This window comes from Schistocerca nitens, chromosome 3, assembly GCF_023898315.1.
Source record: "Schistocerca nitens isolate TAMUIC-IGC-003100 chromosome 3, iqSchNite1.1, whole genome shotgun sequence".
Classification (NCBI taxonomy): domain Eukaryota; kingdom Metazoa; phylum Arthropoda; class Insecta; order Orthoptera; family Acrididae; genus Schistocerca; species Schistocerca nitens.
The window spans coordinates 680707247-680722892 of record NC_064616.1 but is presented as its reverse complement, the minus strand read 5'-3'; positions in this window follow the sequence as shown (position 1 = coordinate 680722892).

The window sequence follows — 15646 nt, the reverse complement described above, 5'->3', positions numbered from 1 at the left end:
TTCAACAAGATACCACAGTTCATCAAGAGTAGTCACTGGCGTATTCTGACGAGCCAGTTGCTCGGCCACCATTGACCAGACGTTTACAATTGGTGAGAGATCTGGAGAATGTGCTGGCCAGGGCAGCAGTCGAACATTTTCTGTATCCAGAAAGGCCCGCACAGGACCTACAACGAGCGGTCGTGCATTATCCTGCTGAAATGTAGGGTTTCGCAGGGATCGAATAAAGGGTACAGCCACGGGTCGTAATACATCTGAAATGTAACATCCACTGTTCAAAGTGCCGTCAATGCGAACAAGAGGTGACCAAGACGTGTAACCAATGGCACCCCATACCATCACGCCGCGTGATACGCCAGTATGGCGATGACGAACACACGCTTCCAATGTGCGTTCACCGCGATGTTGTCAAACACGGATGCGACCATCATGATGCTGTAAACAGAACCTGGATTCATCCGAAAAAATGACGTTTTGCCATTCGTGCACCCAGGTTCGTCGTTGAGTACACCATTGCAGGCGCTCCTGTCTGTGATGCAGCGTTAAGGGTAACCGCAGCCACGGTCTCCGAGCTGATAGTCCACGCTGCTGCAACCGTCGTCGAACTGATCGTGCAGATGGTTGTCGTCTTGCAAACGTCTCCGTCTATTGACTCAGGGATCGAGACGTGGCTGCACGATCCGTTGTATCCATGCGGATAAGATGCCTGTCATCTCGACTGCTAGTGATACGAGGCCGTTGGCATCCAACACGGCGTTCCGTATTACCCTCCTGAACCCATCGATTCCATATTCTGCTAACAGTCATTGGATCTCGACTAACGCGAGCAGCAATGTCGCGATACGATAAACCGCAATCGTGATAGGCTACAATCCGACCTTTATCAAAGTCGTAAACGTGATGGTACGCATTTCTCCTCCTTACACGAGGCATCACAACAACGTTTCACCAGGCAACGCCGGTTAACTGCTGTTTGTGCATGAGAAATCAGTTGGAAACTTTCCTCATGTCAGCACGTTGTAGTTGTCGCCACCTGCGCTAACGTTGTGTGAATGCTCTGAAAAGCTAATTATTTGCATATCACAGCATGTTCTTCCTGTCGGTTAAATTTCGCATCTGTAGCACGTCATCTTCGTGGTGTAGCAAGTTTAATGGCCAGTAGTGTATATCACATGTGTCCCGTGTTTTATCAGGCGTGTCACTGCCCAAGTTTTCATTTTCTTTTCTTTTTCAAAAAAAAAAAAAAAAGAAATGATGGAAAATTTCAAGTGTTGTAATGACAAATGCGAAATTACTTAGTCCATCTACATTTATGTAGTCTATATTTGCACTCCTGTCAGAATCGGAAACTAAAGAGCCATATTATCTTACATCATTTTATTATTCTTCGAAAAATGTCAATTCGAATTGGAAACAACTTAGAGACAGCTGGAGAGAATAACCTTAAAACTTGTCGAAATGAGGTCACGTGATCCAAGGAAAAGTTCATCGAAATGCAGTTCCACTTGACCTTGGTTTCATCACGTAAGTTTCTTAAAAGATATCTTAATTCCAAGAGATATGCACAGTACCAGTGAGCGAAATGGCATTATTTCAAAAATTTTCACCTATCCCCATTTACACACATAATCCGCAAGCCACAGTATGATACGTTGCGGAGGGTACCTTGTGCCACTACTTGTCATTTCCTTTCCTGTTCCACTCACAAACGGAACAAGGAAAAAACGACTATCTATACGCCTTCGTATGAGCCCTAATTTATCTCATCTATATGGTCCTTACGTTAAATGTATGTCTTCAGCTATCAATCTTCCTGTGTCACAAGATGGAGAAAATTCCTCTGAGAGGTCGTCGTTGGCTCCAGTCGAGGAACAGTCGCCACTGCCGTGCACCGCATCATTGAGAATAAAAAAAAACACTACTGCGAAAAATATTGAAGAATTTTTGCAACTCGAAGAAATTTTGCAAGTCGAAAAGGAGTAAATACCTTTGATGAAGGCACAACAATACGTTACCGAAAATGACGACGATAATTGCTTCCTACTGTGTCTGAGGAGTCCAATGAACTCCCTTCTTCAGAAGCAAACATTTGTAAATCTTAAAATACAAGAGGTTGTCTACAATGAATTGGAGGCTGTGAGTTCTGTACAAAGTTCTGCTTGAAAACAATGATTATGCACTAAATATCTTACCTTATTGCTATACACCATTTTCCTTTTGCTGTTATATATATGCGAAGGTTTGTGTTGTATTTCGAAATTTTGTCTTGGATGTTCTGCAGCACGTACCGAAATGTGTTATAATTCATTCGTACGAATTAAATTTCTCAGGAAATTTCTTTAGTTCTTCATTTAAAGAAAATAAACTTCCTACGTGTTCGTCGCTATTTGAGAAGCTCATTTCCAAAAGGTACCAAACTCGAAAACTGAAAAATGCGATAACAGGGGGCAAGCACTACTTAGAACCATTACCAATGTAATAAGAACTGTTATGTATGCCAAAAAGCACTATATCCGTTCTATATTTCCCCTTGAGGCCTGCGGTTCAAGGAGAAGAGTACCAAATTCAGTCGTATTTCGTTTCCAGGAAGTACCAAGTCCCGGCAGCCAATCGTTACCCTTCTTGGTAATGACGTTACACAGAACATGGTTGACATTCTAATGTTTGCATGACACTGATGACATTGTTCGTTGTAAGGACGTGTCTTTTTTTTCTTTTTCTTGTTCATTCTGAGTTCTTAATTAAATTATGGAATCTGATATATCAGATGAATACTGTGAATGACGACAAAACTGAAAATCCAAGGAAAATGGTATATTCACCGAAAAGTGGAAGAAAAATGTTACAAAACACATTTTTTTAAAAAAATCTGTAAAATATGAGCACATTATGGGAAAGATTAGGGAACTTAATGCTAAAAGCCAATTGCAACCTGCAAAAAAGAGCGACGTAATTAAACTTCTTGGAGACATGGGACGTTCAGTAGGGGATTTGTCCTTTTAGACTGGAGCACTGAATGAAAATAACAGTACAGACTCTTCCTGTGATATTAATGGCAATGGAGTGATTAATGAAGACAATCTGCACCAAAGTAATGCTGTTCTTTGTTTTGGAGCATTTTTATTTTTATAATGTCGATATTTTTTAATTCACACAGGAACGAAAGTCATACATACAGAAAAAGGATGGTGATGTCAGTCTCCTGGATGTTCGTGGATTACCTTCTTGTCACGTGTAGACTTTGTTGTGCAGTAGGTCTTTAATATTGTTCTGCATGGTGATGACAGAACTGCAGAAAGTGTCACGGAATGCAATTTAGGCCATTGTTCAGATTGTGTGAAAGTGAAAATAATGAGTAAAATATTTTGTAATATAAAACTATTCTTTCTAAATTTCTTTGCAATATTTCTAACCCTTTAAGCTAATAACAGATCAAAATGACCTATGTAGAACGTAAACTGCAGTATAAAACACAACAAATGAAAGAGTCAACTATATTTTACTCCTTTTAGTTGTGTAATATAACTACAGAACAACAGTTACCGAACTTAACAGTTTTCTGCCAAAATATGTCAAATACATATTGATTTTTGCAGTAACAATTAAACAAACTGACATTTAACAGAGGTACTGGGATTAATGTGTATCAAAATGTGTCTGAGTACAACAAAAAAGCTACAAAACATATTCTGATCCTACTGTGACTGTAAAACGTTTTCTCTTTCTCATGCTAAATTAGATTTTGTGGATTTGGTGCCTTTTGGAAATAAGGTTTTAATTTATGGGTTGAGTTCATAACCTCCTGTTTGTTCAGTGCTTTGAAACTCGACGAGTCGCTTCAATACCAAAGTAATAACAGTAAAATAATGAAGCCATTATTCTCTGTGATAGCCCAGATAGGCTGATAGTGGGCAACTGATGACAAGTGACACGCACGCCCGCATCGATCGATAGTAATTCGTTTACCTGCCCTGCAGTGTATAAGGGTACACTGAACCTGCTACCATTATTTCTGTTAAACACCACTAATGACATCAATGTCGACAGGACGTTATACCCTAATAACCCTCCTTCCTTCTTTCTGGTAAAATAGAAAAACTAAAATGGAAACTCATTAGAGACAGATATGAGAATTTAAAAAATTGACAAGGTGAGCGCAAGCAACTCACGGAAACGTCTATTAAAACACAGTTACATTTTCCGTAGGTTTCATAAAATGAATTCCCTAAAAGAAATATTGTTCCTAAGAGCTTTCCACAGAACTCTGAAAATGGATATAGCGTAAAGCACGTAATTATTTACAGCTTGTGGTACTGCACACTAACAGAAATACGAAACTGAAAATTTCAAAAAGGAACATCTGAAGACTGGTTTCATGTAGCCCTCTTTTCTACTCTACCCTATGCAAACCTCTTCATCTCCAAATAACTACTGTAACCTACATCCCTCTTAATCTGCTGTGTCTCAGAATGTCCTATCAACCAGTCCCTTCTTCTAGTCAGGCTGTGCCACATTTTCGCCCATTTCTATTCCGTACCTCCTCACAGTTACACAATGTACCCATCTAATCTTCAGCATTCTACTGTAGCGCCAAATTTCAGAAGCTTCTATTCTCTTTTTGTCTAAACTGTTTGTGGTCCATGTATCACTTCCATACATGGCTACACTCCAGACAAGTACCTCCAGAAAAGACTTCCTAGCATTTAAATCTATATTCGACGTTAACAAATTTCTTTTCTTCAGAAACACTTTTCTTGCTATTGCCAGTCTAGGTTTTGTATCCTCTCTATTTTGGCCATCATCCGTTATTTTACTACCCAAATAGCAAAACTCGTCTACTACTTTGTGTCTCGTTTCCTAATCTAATCTCCTCAGCATCAGCTGATTTAATCCGACTATATTTCATTTTTCTTGTTTTGCTATTGTTGCTGTTCATCCTTTCAACACACCGTCCCTTCCGTTCAACTGCTCTTCCAAGTCGTTTGATGTCTCTGACAGAATAACAATGTCATCAACAAATCTCAAAGTTTTTATTTCTTCTCCCTGAACTTTAATTCCTCCTCCAAATTTTTTTGCTTTCCTTTACAGCTTGTTCAGCGTATAAATTGAATGATATCAGGCTAGGCTATCACCCTGTCTCACGCCTTTCCGAACAATAGTGGGACAAAGACTGCATGAACCCATTCTGCATTGTTGAGAAATTTATTTAAGATGGTGGATCCAAGATGGTAGCCATAGATGTGGCAAAGTCGCAGTAACATCATGGGGGGGGGGGGGGGGGGGAATGTTCTAATTTTGGCGGGAAAATAGGTCAACTCTACCTCCATTAACATAACCACACACACCCTCTCCTCCCCCTCCCATCCCCCTTCCCAACTGCCCCCTCTCCCTTCCCCCACCCCTCTCCTAGGTGGAAACTGATAGGAAAATGACTTAGTCTGTGCTGGGCTGCTGGATAGGATCGACATAAGTCTTCATTTTGTATGCAGTGTTTATTTAAACAGTTCGAGTTGTCATAGATAGTAGCTCCAAACAGTGTGTTCACCATGAGGTCCAGAGTCCAACTGACCTAGTTCACAACACCAACACCAGGGGGCGCTGTTGGCACTTCCCCTCTCCCCTCCCATGATGTAATCCAATACGGTGGTCAGGGGAAAATGGCGGGAAATTCGCTCATTCTGTGTCTAGCTGCTGGACTAGGAGGACAGACATAATTGTTTACTGTGTGTCCTATGTGTTAAATTGATGAGATGTCTGTGCTTGAGATGGAGGGGTTTAATGGCTATATATTAGCTATAACCATGCAGCTGAGGACTGTGTCCATAGCCACCTCCACAGCGTTTGCAAGGCAATGGTGTTTGGTGAACCTATGAAGAAGACGAATATGCTTCATCATCAAATAATGAAGATGCAGCAGGATGAGGTTAAGTTACACTCCGTAAATCATGCTGATAAATGTGTGTGCTGTAACTGTAGATCATTCGATTAAAAGTCTAGTCAGCCTTCCGAAGTGCAAGTGGCAAGACGTTCACGCACTCCAGTGCATGGCCTCTTCCAGCAGAGGCAGAGACTCTGGGGTAGAAGGCATGTCAGGCTCACAGCGCCAGCCATATGGCTGCCATGCACACTGAGCACGAAATACCCGCAGCCTTCCTCCTCCCCATCCCCGGCAAATGGATACCCTTTGTTGTTGAACACGAACTGCTTCGGGAGTTATTAAACCTGGTGTTCAAGCTATGTGTGGAATAGTGTCACATACATAACTTGAAGATGTCACATGTCACAGGGACTAAATTTCCCACTGCACAACGAGGGAGAGAGATTTGCAGATGGCATAAGATTGGTTGGTTTAATGAAAGGCGGGGTGGGGGGGGGGAGGGAGGGAAGGGACCAAACTGGTGATAGAAGAATATTTAAACAATATGCAATGTAAATACACGCCACACTTGACATGGACTCTGAAAAAAGATCACAGGACACTTTTGAACCCATCCCTGAGACACTTCTCGAGCTTTTGTGAAAAATAACATTGTCTTCGAGCATGAGCTGCTTCAGGAGTTATTAAATCCAATGTCTCTAAATACAGTTTCAAAAAGATCACTGCACAGTAGTTTGTTTCAGTTTTGCAGTGTATGCCACGACATTTGAATACAGACGCTAAAAAAGGATTGCAGCAAACTTGTGAAACCTCTCAGTCTTCCTCCACTACTCTGGAATATTTGCATGCATAGACAAATTAGGTAAAGTGTTTAACTCCTCAATATATTTGTAAATATTGTTTTAAACAATTTGTTTCAAGTACACTCGCACACAAAAAATTGCACTGTCTTCCCAGAAGACCGTGGAACGGAAATACATTACAACAAATACACTCGAAAATACTTCGAGTGGATTGTTCATAAATTGAAACTAAAATAAATAAGCGCAAATACACCGCATCGAAACGCTGAAGACGATCCTACATCATGTAGAAAAATGTTTATAAATACAGTATTACAGTAGTTCGCTACACGAAGCACGGTCGTAACTCGGGACTCGCAAAGCTCGCCACAGAGTGAAGTGACGACTGGAAGCAGGCTGGCTCTGAGCACTATAGGACTCAACTGCTGAGGCCATCACTCCCCTAGAACTTATAACTACGTAAACCTAACTAACCTAAGGACATCACACACACCCATGCCCGAGGCAGGATTCGAACCTGCGACCGTAGTGGCAGCGCGGTTCCAGACTGTAGCGCCTAGAACCGCTCGGTCACTCTGTCCGGCGACTGGAAGCAGGGTTTCCCGGCTGGATCCACGAGCACGCGAAAGCCATGGCTGGCAGACCAGCCCCAACTTGTCCTGCATGCTCAGACCAGTATTCATCTGCACGTGGGGGTAAACTGCTGCACTCCTATTGGTTCCCTGGGTAAAATGGCGGTTGGATGGGGTAGTGGTTATATAAACCCTCGTCGTGGTACAGTCGCTCTCATTCTGCCTTCTTCAGTTCGCCAGTGTGGTTGTTGGTGTGTTCTTGAGCCAATTTTTTTCCGGAAAAAAATGAAGCCTACAAATTCCAGCGTCAGCATCAGCAGCAGCAGCATCAGCAGCAAACGCCTCCGCCAGGACAGTCTATGATGTAAGTTAATTGTTATAATCATTCAATAACCTTTATGTACCCCGTAATTTTAGTATCCCTCACAGCACTTGTATAGGTTGTAATAGACAGAGACATACCTCCGTACTACCGAACTTTAGAAATGGCTCGTTTCTATAATTTTAGTATGTGACGAATTTTTATTCCTTAGCTGGTATTACAGTCGTCCTTTTTTTCTTGTCGTTGTAGCCTTCATCCTGAGATGTTGGCTGATCTAGATCAGCAGCTGGAGGCTGAGAGACTATTGCGGTGATAGCCTCCAGCAATAATAACCAAATTGGTGCAGCAAGTATGTAAGTGCATTTCTTTTTTATTTTTATTTTTCTACGTGTGACTTTTAATGAAAATATTTTTTTTGTTCACGTAATGTACTGTGATTCTAATGATGAGGGCTGGGGAATGTATATACATTTATTTTCGTAACATGATGCATTCAGTTGTCTGAGACATATTCTTTGCTTGTCTAGGTGTTTCTATGGATGAGGAGGGAGACGTTTGGTATGTGTCGAGGCCGAGAGCCAAGAACAATCGATTCAGTCTTGTAAGTAGCAGAGTACGATTTTCAAATTTAGTGTGTTTCATACATAATTAATTTCAGTGAACTAGAGAATACAATTTTATGTTTATATTTCATTGATTTAACGAAAACGATTTTCAGTACGATTTTCTGTGTCTGTCTCTAACATTTTCGGGAAATAATTACGTTCAATATCTTATTGTTGTAGGTAGCATCAGAGAGCAACATAAATGGCTCCAAAGCGTGGGTGATATACCAGAGCCGGCCGGTGTGGCCGTGCGGTTCTAAGCGCGTCAGTTTGGAACTGCGTGACCGCTACGGTCGCAGGTTCGAATCCTACCTCGGGCATGGATGTGTGTGATGTCCTTAGGTTAGTTAGGTTTAAGTAGTTCTAAGTTCTAGGGGACTGATGACCAGAGATGTTAAGTCCCATAGTGCTCAGAGCCATTTGAACCATTTTTTTGAAATACCAGAATGGGTACATGAGATGGCAGCTGCTGCAGAGGAAGCTGAAAGGCAGCGCCAGCTCGCCCTTTCAGGGGAGGACGAGGAAATACTGGGTTGGGTGGGAGAGCTACTGGAAAACTCGACTGAACTGCTCAATCCCTGGACCCAGACTGTAAAAGAAGATTATAATGCAACCGTCGTCGTTACAGCATATAATTATTATTAATCTGAAATATTTTTATTTGTTTACAGCATATATCTTTTTTTAAAAAAAATCTTGAGCATTGTACTTAATTATTTTACGTTATTCGTATGTCACAGAGGCACTACAGTCGCCACCAGCACCACAACAGCTAGCTGTGGCACTAGTGCCTAGAGCAGGAGTTGAGGGGGCAGGAATGAAACACGTGCAGGAGGGGTATGCACCATTGCGCAAAGCACCACTGATGGGTGCACGAGAGGTGGCAGCATCAGCTGCGGTCGCTGCAGCACCTGGCCCTGCACCACCACATACCCCCTGCTGTCTGAGGATGGTTCAGTCGGAAGAAGAAGAAGAAGAAGAAGCTGAACATCGACAATCCCCCCCCACCCCCCCCCCCCCCCCGCCCCCCCCCCCCCCCCCCCCCCAGGCTAGCGATAATGAAGGCTCCAGCACGCAGCAGCAGCAGTATCAGTATCGCCAGACGTCGTCTCTCCAACCAGGATGTTCCCACTCCTCCTCACTACCGCCACCTCATCCTACCCCGGTTTCGACTGTTTGCTCTCGCCAGCAATGGAAGGTATGTGTGCCTTAGTGCATACCGTTGTGCACCTCGCCAACTCCATCATCGATAGGATGGACCTCATCATCCTCAAGTAGTGGTGGTGTGGTAGTAGTAGTAGAGATTATCCTGTGGCTAGCGGCAGTTCCCTCCCCCATTCTTTTAGTGGAGGACATCAGATCAGTGACACCATACTACAGTTACAATACTCAGTCATTGCAGACGCCTTTGAGGAGCCAATCTCGTTCACAAGGATCGAGAATTGGGCAGGAGGGTACAGCGGCCATGTCGGGTTTCTAAGGGCGTGCCTTCCTGTTGTGGAAACGGTGCTCCTCAAAGTAGTCATTGATACGCTGTATTCTGCCATTAAAGGCAGTGCAGTGCTCTGCATCGATCTATTGCTCCCTCTCAAAGTTGCCTCTGGTATTAAAGAGACGTGTCTTCATTATCTTTGGGGGGGGGGGGGGGGTGGCGTGATAAAGCGGAGCACATCAATCGCCGAGTGGTTTCGTGAATCCACCTTGAGTGCTATACTGGCCCAGTTTTTCGAAATGGAAGTGAAAGGGTCAGCTAAAGCACTCAGCCAAATGCTTATGAACCGGTAAATGGAGGGTCTAGCTATGGTTCAAATGGCTCTGAGCACTATGGGACTTAACTTCTGATGTCATCAGTCCCCTAGAACTTAGAACTACTTAAACCTAACTAACCTAGGGACATCACACACATCCATGCCCGAGGCAGGATTCGAACCTGCGACCGTAGTGGTCGCGCGGATCCTGGCTGTAGCGCCTAGAACCGCTCGGCCACCCCAGCCGGTCTAGCTATATCAAGCTCCCTAAGAATATAGCTAATAAACAGGGATGAGTTAATGTGGAAAATGGGAAGGATCAGGCTTGTTTTCAACGGTCAATCCTGGCTTGAGAGAGAAATTACAATTACAGAGATCATCCTGAGCGTCCTGGTATACACTATGTAAGTGATAATATTCTTGGCTGTTATAACTTTGATGGTATCGATTTCCCTGTCAACGTATGTGTATCCAGGACATACCTATATCTGAGGCGCAGAATACTGGAATATCGGTTCATGTTTATGGTCTGGAGAAGAAAAGCAAGTCAGATGAGCAGGACAAGCATATTGTCATCGGCCACCTCCATTTCTCAAAATCTGCCAGTGAGCGTGAGATACATGCTGTTCTTCTCTGAAGCTGATAATTATCATTATGTATGGACCAAAGACATGATCGGATTCCTTTCTGCCCAACTGAGGAAGCATGATGGAAAATGGCATATTTGCTTAAGGTGCCTCAATGCCTTTTCCCTGGACACGTTATTAGCAGGGCATCTAACAGATTGCACTTCCAAGGACCGAGTACTTGTTACTGTGCCTACTGAGGAAAACAAGCCATTTGTAGTGTACACCGACTTTGAATGCCTCCTCACTCCTGTGACCCGCTGTGAAGGTCACCCCACGACCTCACATACCACCTTTACAGAAAAACATGTACCATATGCGGCAGTGTACCGAACTGTATCGTCCTATGGCTCAAGTCTTAACCGCTACAAATCTTATGTCGGGAATAATCCTGTGGATTACTGTTCACTGATCGAGCGAGGTGGCGCAGCGGTTAGCACACTGGACTCGCATTCGGCAGGACGACGGTTCAATCCCGCGTCCGGCCATCCTGATTTAGGTTTTCCGTGATTTCCCTAGATCACTTCAGGCAAATGCCGGGATGGTTCCTTCGAAAGGGCAGGGCCGATTTCCTTCCACATCCTTCCCTAATCCGAGCTTGTGCTCCGTCTCTAATGACCTCGTTGTCGACGGGACGTTAAACACTAATCTCCTCCTCCTACTGTTCACTGAGCTCGAAAAACTTTCATGGGAGGTTGATAAGCTTTAGAGCGACAACGTTCCCACGACCAGATGGAAGGAGACAGAAGATTTGTACATTAACGTGGTTGACTGTACTGTTTGTGGGCTGCTGTTAGTCAGAAAAGCAGAAATTCCTTGTAGGGACCACTGTCATCTTACGGGGAAGCTCTGTGCTGCACCTCACAGTACATGCAATTTTACTTAACGGTTACTAAGGCACACACCCGTTTTCTTTCCCAGGTTAGGTGGGTATAACGCTCACATTCTAGTTGAGCACTTGGCTGATTTCAACAATGAGAAAGATCAGGTCAGTGTCCTACCTAAGAGCGTCGAGAAATGCGTATCATTCTCCAAGCGAATGACGCCCAGAATTACACTCCGCTTCCTTGACACGCTAAGTTTCATGCAGGAGCCACTCCAGAAACTCGTTGAAACTCTACCTTTGGAGATATGCATATCACTCGGGCTGCATTCCCAATGAGCAAAGGTTTTAGCTTATGACTAGGAAGGAGGCTTTACCATACAAGTATGTGGATAGTATGGCAAAAGTCAATGAAACCAGGCTACCCGACATAAATGCATTCTCCAGCAACCACACAGACAATGCCATAATAGATGCAGAGTATGAGCATGTCATGAATGTCTGGCGGGAATTCAACATCTCCACTTTAGGAGAGTATGCACAGCTTTACTTGAACAAAGATATGGGCTTGCTTGCGAACGTTTTCGAGTTATTCCATAGTTTATACATGACCACATTTCTCTGGATCCCACCTTTTATTACACGGCACCTGGGTTGTATTGGGACATAATGCTCAAGAAAACAAAGTGCAGCATCGAATTGTTGACCGATGCTGACATGCTTCTTTTCTTTGACCGAGGGATCCGTTGGTGACTTTGCCAATGTGTCCATAGACAAACAAAGGCAAATAACCCACAGATGGGTGACAGGTTCAGCGCATACCTTGATTCGAGTTATATAATGTACTTGGAAGTAAATAATTTATATGGGCATGCCATGCAGCAATCACTTCTGATTGGTCAGTTTCGATGGGTGCCCGAAGACGAATACAAGGGATTAGTTGGAAAAATCATGGGGTATATGGCAGCTGATTCTGATGTAGGGTATGTAGTGGAGGCAGCAGTTACATACCCTGTTAGTTTGCATGATGCACAAGCCGATTTGCCGCTGTGTCCAGAGCAACTAGTTCTGTGAGGAGGCTCCACCCCAAAATTGATGACAATGCTGGGAAATAAGTGGAGATACATAATTCATTATTGTAATCTCCAGCAGTGCCTCACCTTGGGGCTGGAGCTGGTCAGAACTACTCAGGCTATCTTCTTCAAGCAGTCCTCCTGGCTGAAGGAGTGTATTGATTTGAATACAAGAGAGAGAGCTTCCACGACATGTGTTTATGATGTTCGGTTTGTGGGGCGCTCAACTGTGCAGTCATCAGCACCTGTACTAAGTCCCAGTCTTTACACAGTCCAATTTTTTCACAATTCGATCTAGCCACTGTCACAAATGATGATGATGATGATGATGATGATGATGATGATGATGATGATGATGATGACGATGAGTAAAACACAAACACCCAGTCCCCGGGTAGAGAAAAATCCCCAAGCCAGCCAGGAATTGAACTTGGGACCCCATGATGCAGAGGTAGCAATGCTAGCCACTAGACCACGAGCTGTGGACTCCACGACATGTGAATTTGAGAAAGATTTTTATAAATAAATGAATATTTCAGTTTTCGGCAAAAAAATGGAGAATTTGAGGGAACGACGTGAAGTTTAGACTAGAACCGAATGGGATGGGCGTTATGGCGTAAGAAAATGCATTGAGAGATCACATTTTAAGCGTGTCACCATATTCAGTAAGAACTTTGTTGCTGTGGAGACGACGAAGACTGCAATAGAGTTCACGAAACCTAATTATGTGGGGGATATGCATGCTAGATCTATCCAAACTCCACATATACCACTCACATCATGACTCTGCGAAAACTCATTTAGCAGATCCTAAATTTATTTGTATGAATATAGATAGCTTCATCTATTGGGTGAAGGACTGCGATCCATATGAAGTAATGAGGTACCACAGTTATGAATTCGACACATCCTGATACACTTCCGATAATCCTTATGGTACTGTTCCACAAAACAAGAAGGTTATTAGCCTTATGAAAGACGATGCAAATGGATTGCAGATTGTCGATTTGCGATCAAGACTGTATGCGTTTCGCACATTGGAAAGGGCCACCCAGATGTGGGCTAAGGGTGTGCGTCGTATGGCGACGAGAGCCCTCTCTATCGAAGACTATTTTGCAGTGTCTGTACAGTGGTGTTCGCTGTGCTCCATTGCAGCCGCCGCGTCTGGTATGGCAAACTATGAAGTATTTGATATTTGATTAAGAGGACGTGAGGTGTACACTGTGCTGCAGTCTAAAATCGACCTGTCATCTCATGACGATAAAAGGGTTATTTGTGATGACGGGATTGAAACTCTCCAGTACTCACACTACCCACTTGCAGCTAGAGAAGGGGTGGGGAACTCTGACTGAATGAGAGGGAGAGAATGAGAGAGAAAGAGAGAGAGACAGAGAGATTCTGCAGAGTAGTAGTATGACCTTTTTATCATAGTGTAAGTAATTTTGTATGTCTGTGTGTTGTGTAAATATTTATTTATGTGCACGATATACATGTATATAGACACACCATATATATATATATATATATATATATATATATATATATATATATATATATATATACAGGGTGGTCCATTGATCTCACGAAATAAGCGTCAAACGAAAACACTACAAAGAGCAAAACTTGTCTAGCTTGAAGGGGGAAACCAGATGGCGCTATGGTTGGCCCGCTAGATGGCGCTGCCATAGGTCAAACGGATATCAACTGCGTTTTTTAAATTGGAACCCCCATTTTTTATTACATATTCGTGTAGTACGTAAATAAATATGAATGTTTTAGTTGGATCACTTTTTTCGCTTTGCGATAGATGGCGCTGTAATAGTCACAAACATATGGCTCACAATTTTAGACGAACAGTTAGTAACAGATAGGTTTTTTAAATTAAAATTGTTCCAATGCGATACATGTACCTCTGTGAACTTATCGTTTCTGAGAACGCATGCTGTTACAGTGTGATTACCTGTAAATACCACATTAATGCAATAAATGCTCAAAATGATGTCCGTCAACCTCAATGCATTTGGCAATATGTGTAATGACATTCCTCTCAACAGCAAGTAATTCGCCTTCCGTAGTGTACGCACATGCATTGACAATGCGCTGACGCATGTTGTCAGGCGTTGTTGGTGGGTTACGATAGCAAATATCCTTCAACTTTCCCCACAGAAAGAAATCCGGGGACGCCAGATCCGGTGAGCGTGCGGGCCATGGTATGGTGCTTCGACGACCAATCCACCTGTCATGAAATATACTATTCAATACCGCTTCAACTGGACGCGAGCTATGTGCCGGACATCCATCATGTTGGAAGTACATCGCCATTCTGTCATACAGTGAAACATCTTGTAGTAACATCGGTAGAGCATTGCGTAGGAAATCAGCATACATTGCACCATTTAGATTGCCATCGATAAAATGGGGGCCAATTATCCTTCCTCCCATAAAGCCGCACCATACATTAACCCGCCAAGGTCGCTGATGTTCCACTTGTCGCAGCCATCGTGGATTTTCCGTTGTTGCCCAATAGTGTATATTATGCCGGTTTACGTTACCGCTGTTGGTGAATGACGCTTCGTCGCTAAATAGAACGCGCGCAAAAAATCTGTCATCGTCCTGTAATTTCTCTTGTGCACAGTGGCAGAAATGTACACGACGTTCACAGTCGTCGCCATGCAATTCCTGGCGCATAGAAATATGGTACGGGTGCACTCGATGTTGATGTAGCATTCTCAACACTGACGTTTTGAGATTCCCGATTCTCGCGCAATTGGTCTGCTACTGATGTGCGGATTAGCCGTGACAGCAGCTAAAAGACCTACTTGGGCATCATCATTTGTTGCAGGTCGTGGTTGACGTTTCACATGTGGCTGAACACTTCCTATTTCCTTAAATAAAGTAACTATCCGGCGAATGGTCCGGACACTTGGATGATGTCGTGCAGGATACCGAGCAGTCTACATAGCACACGCCCGTTGGGCATTTTGATCACAATAGCTATACATCAACACGATATCGACCTTTTCCGCTATTGGTAAACGTTCCATTTTAACACTGGTAATGTGTCACGAAGCAAATACCGTCCGCACTGGCGGAATGTTACATGATACCACGTACTTATACGTTTGCGGCTATTACAGCGCCATCTATCACAAAGCGAAAAAAGTGGTCCAACTAAAACATTCATATTTCTTTACGT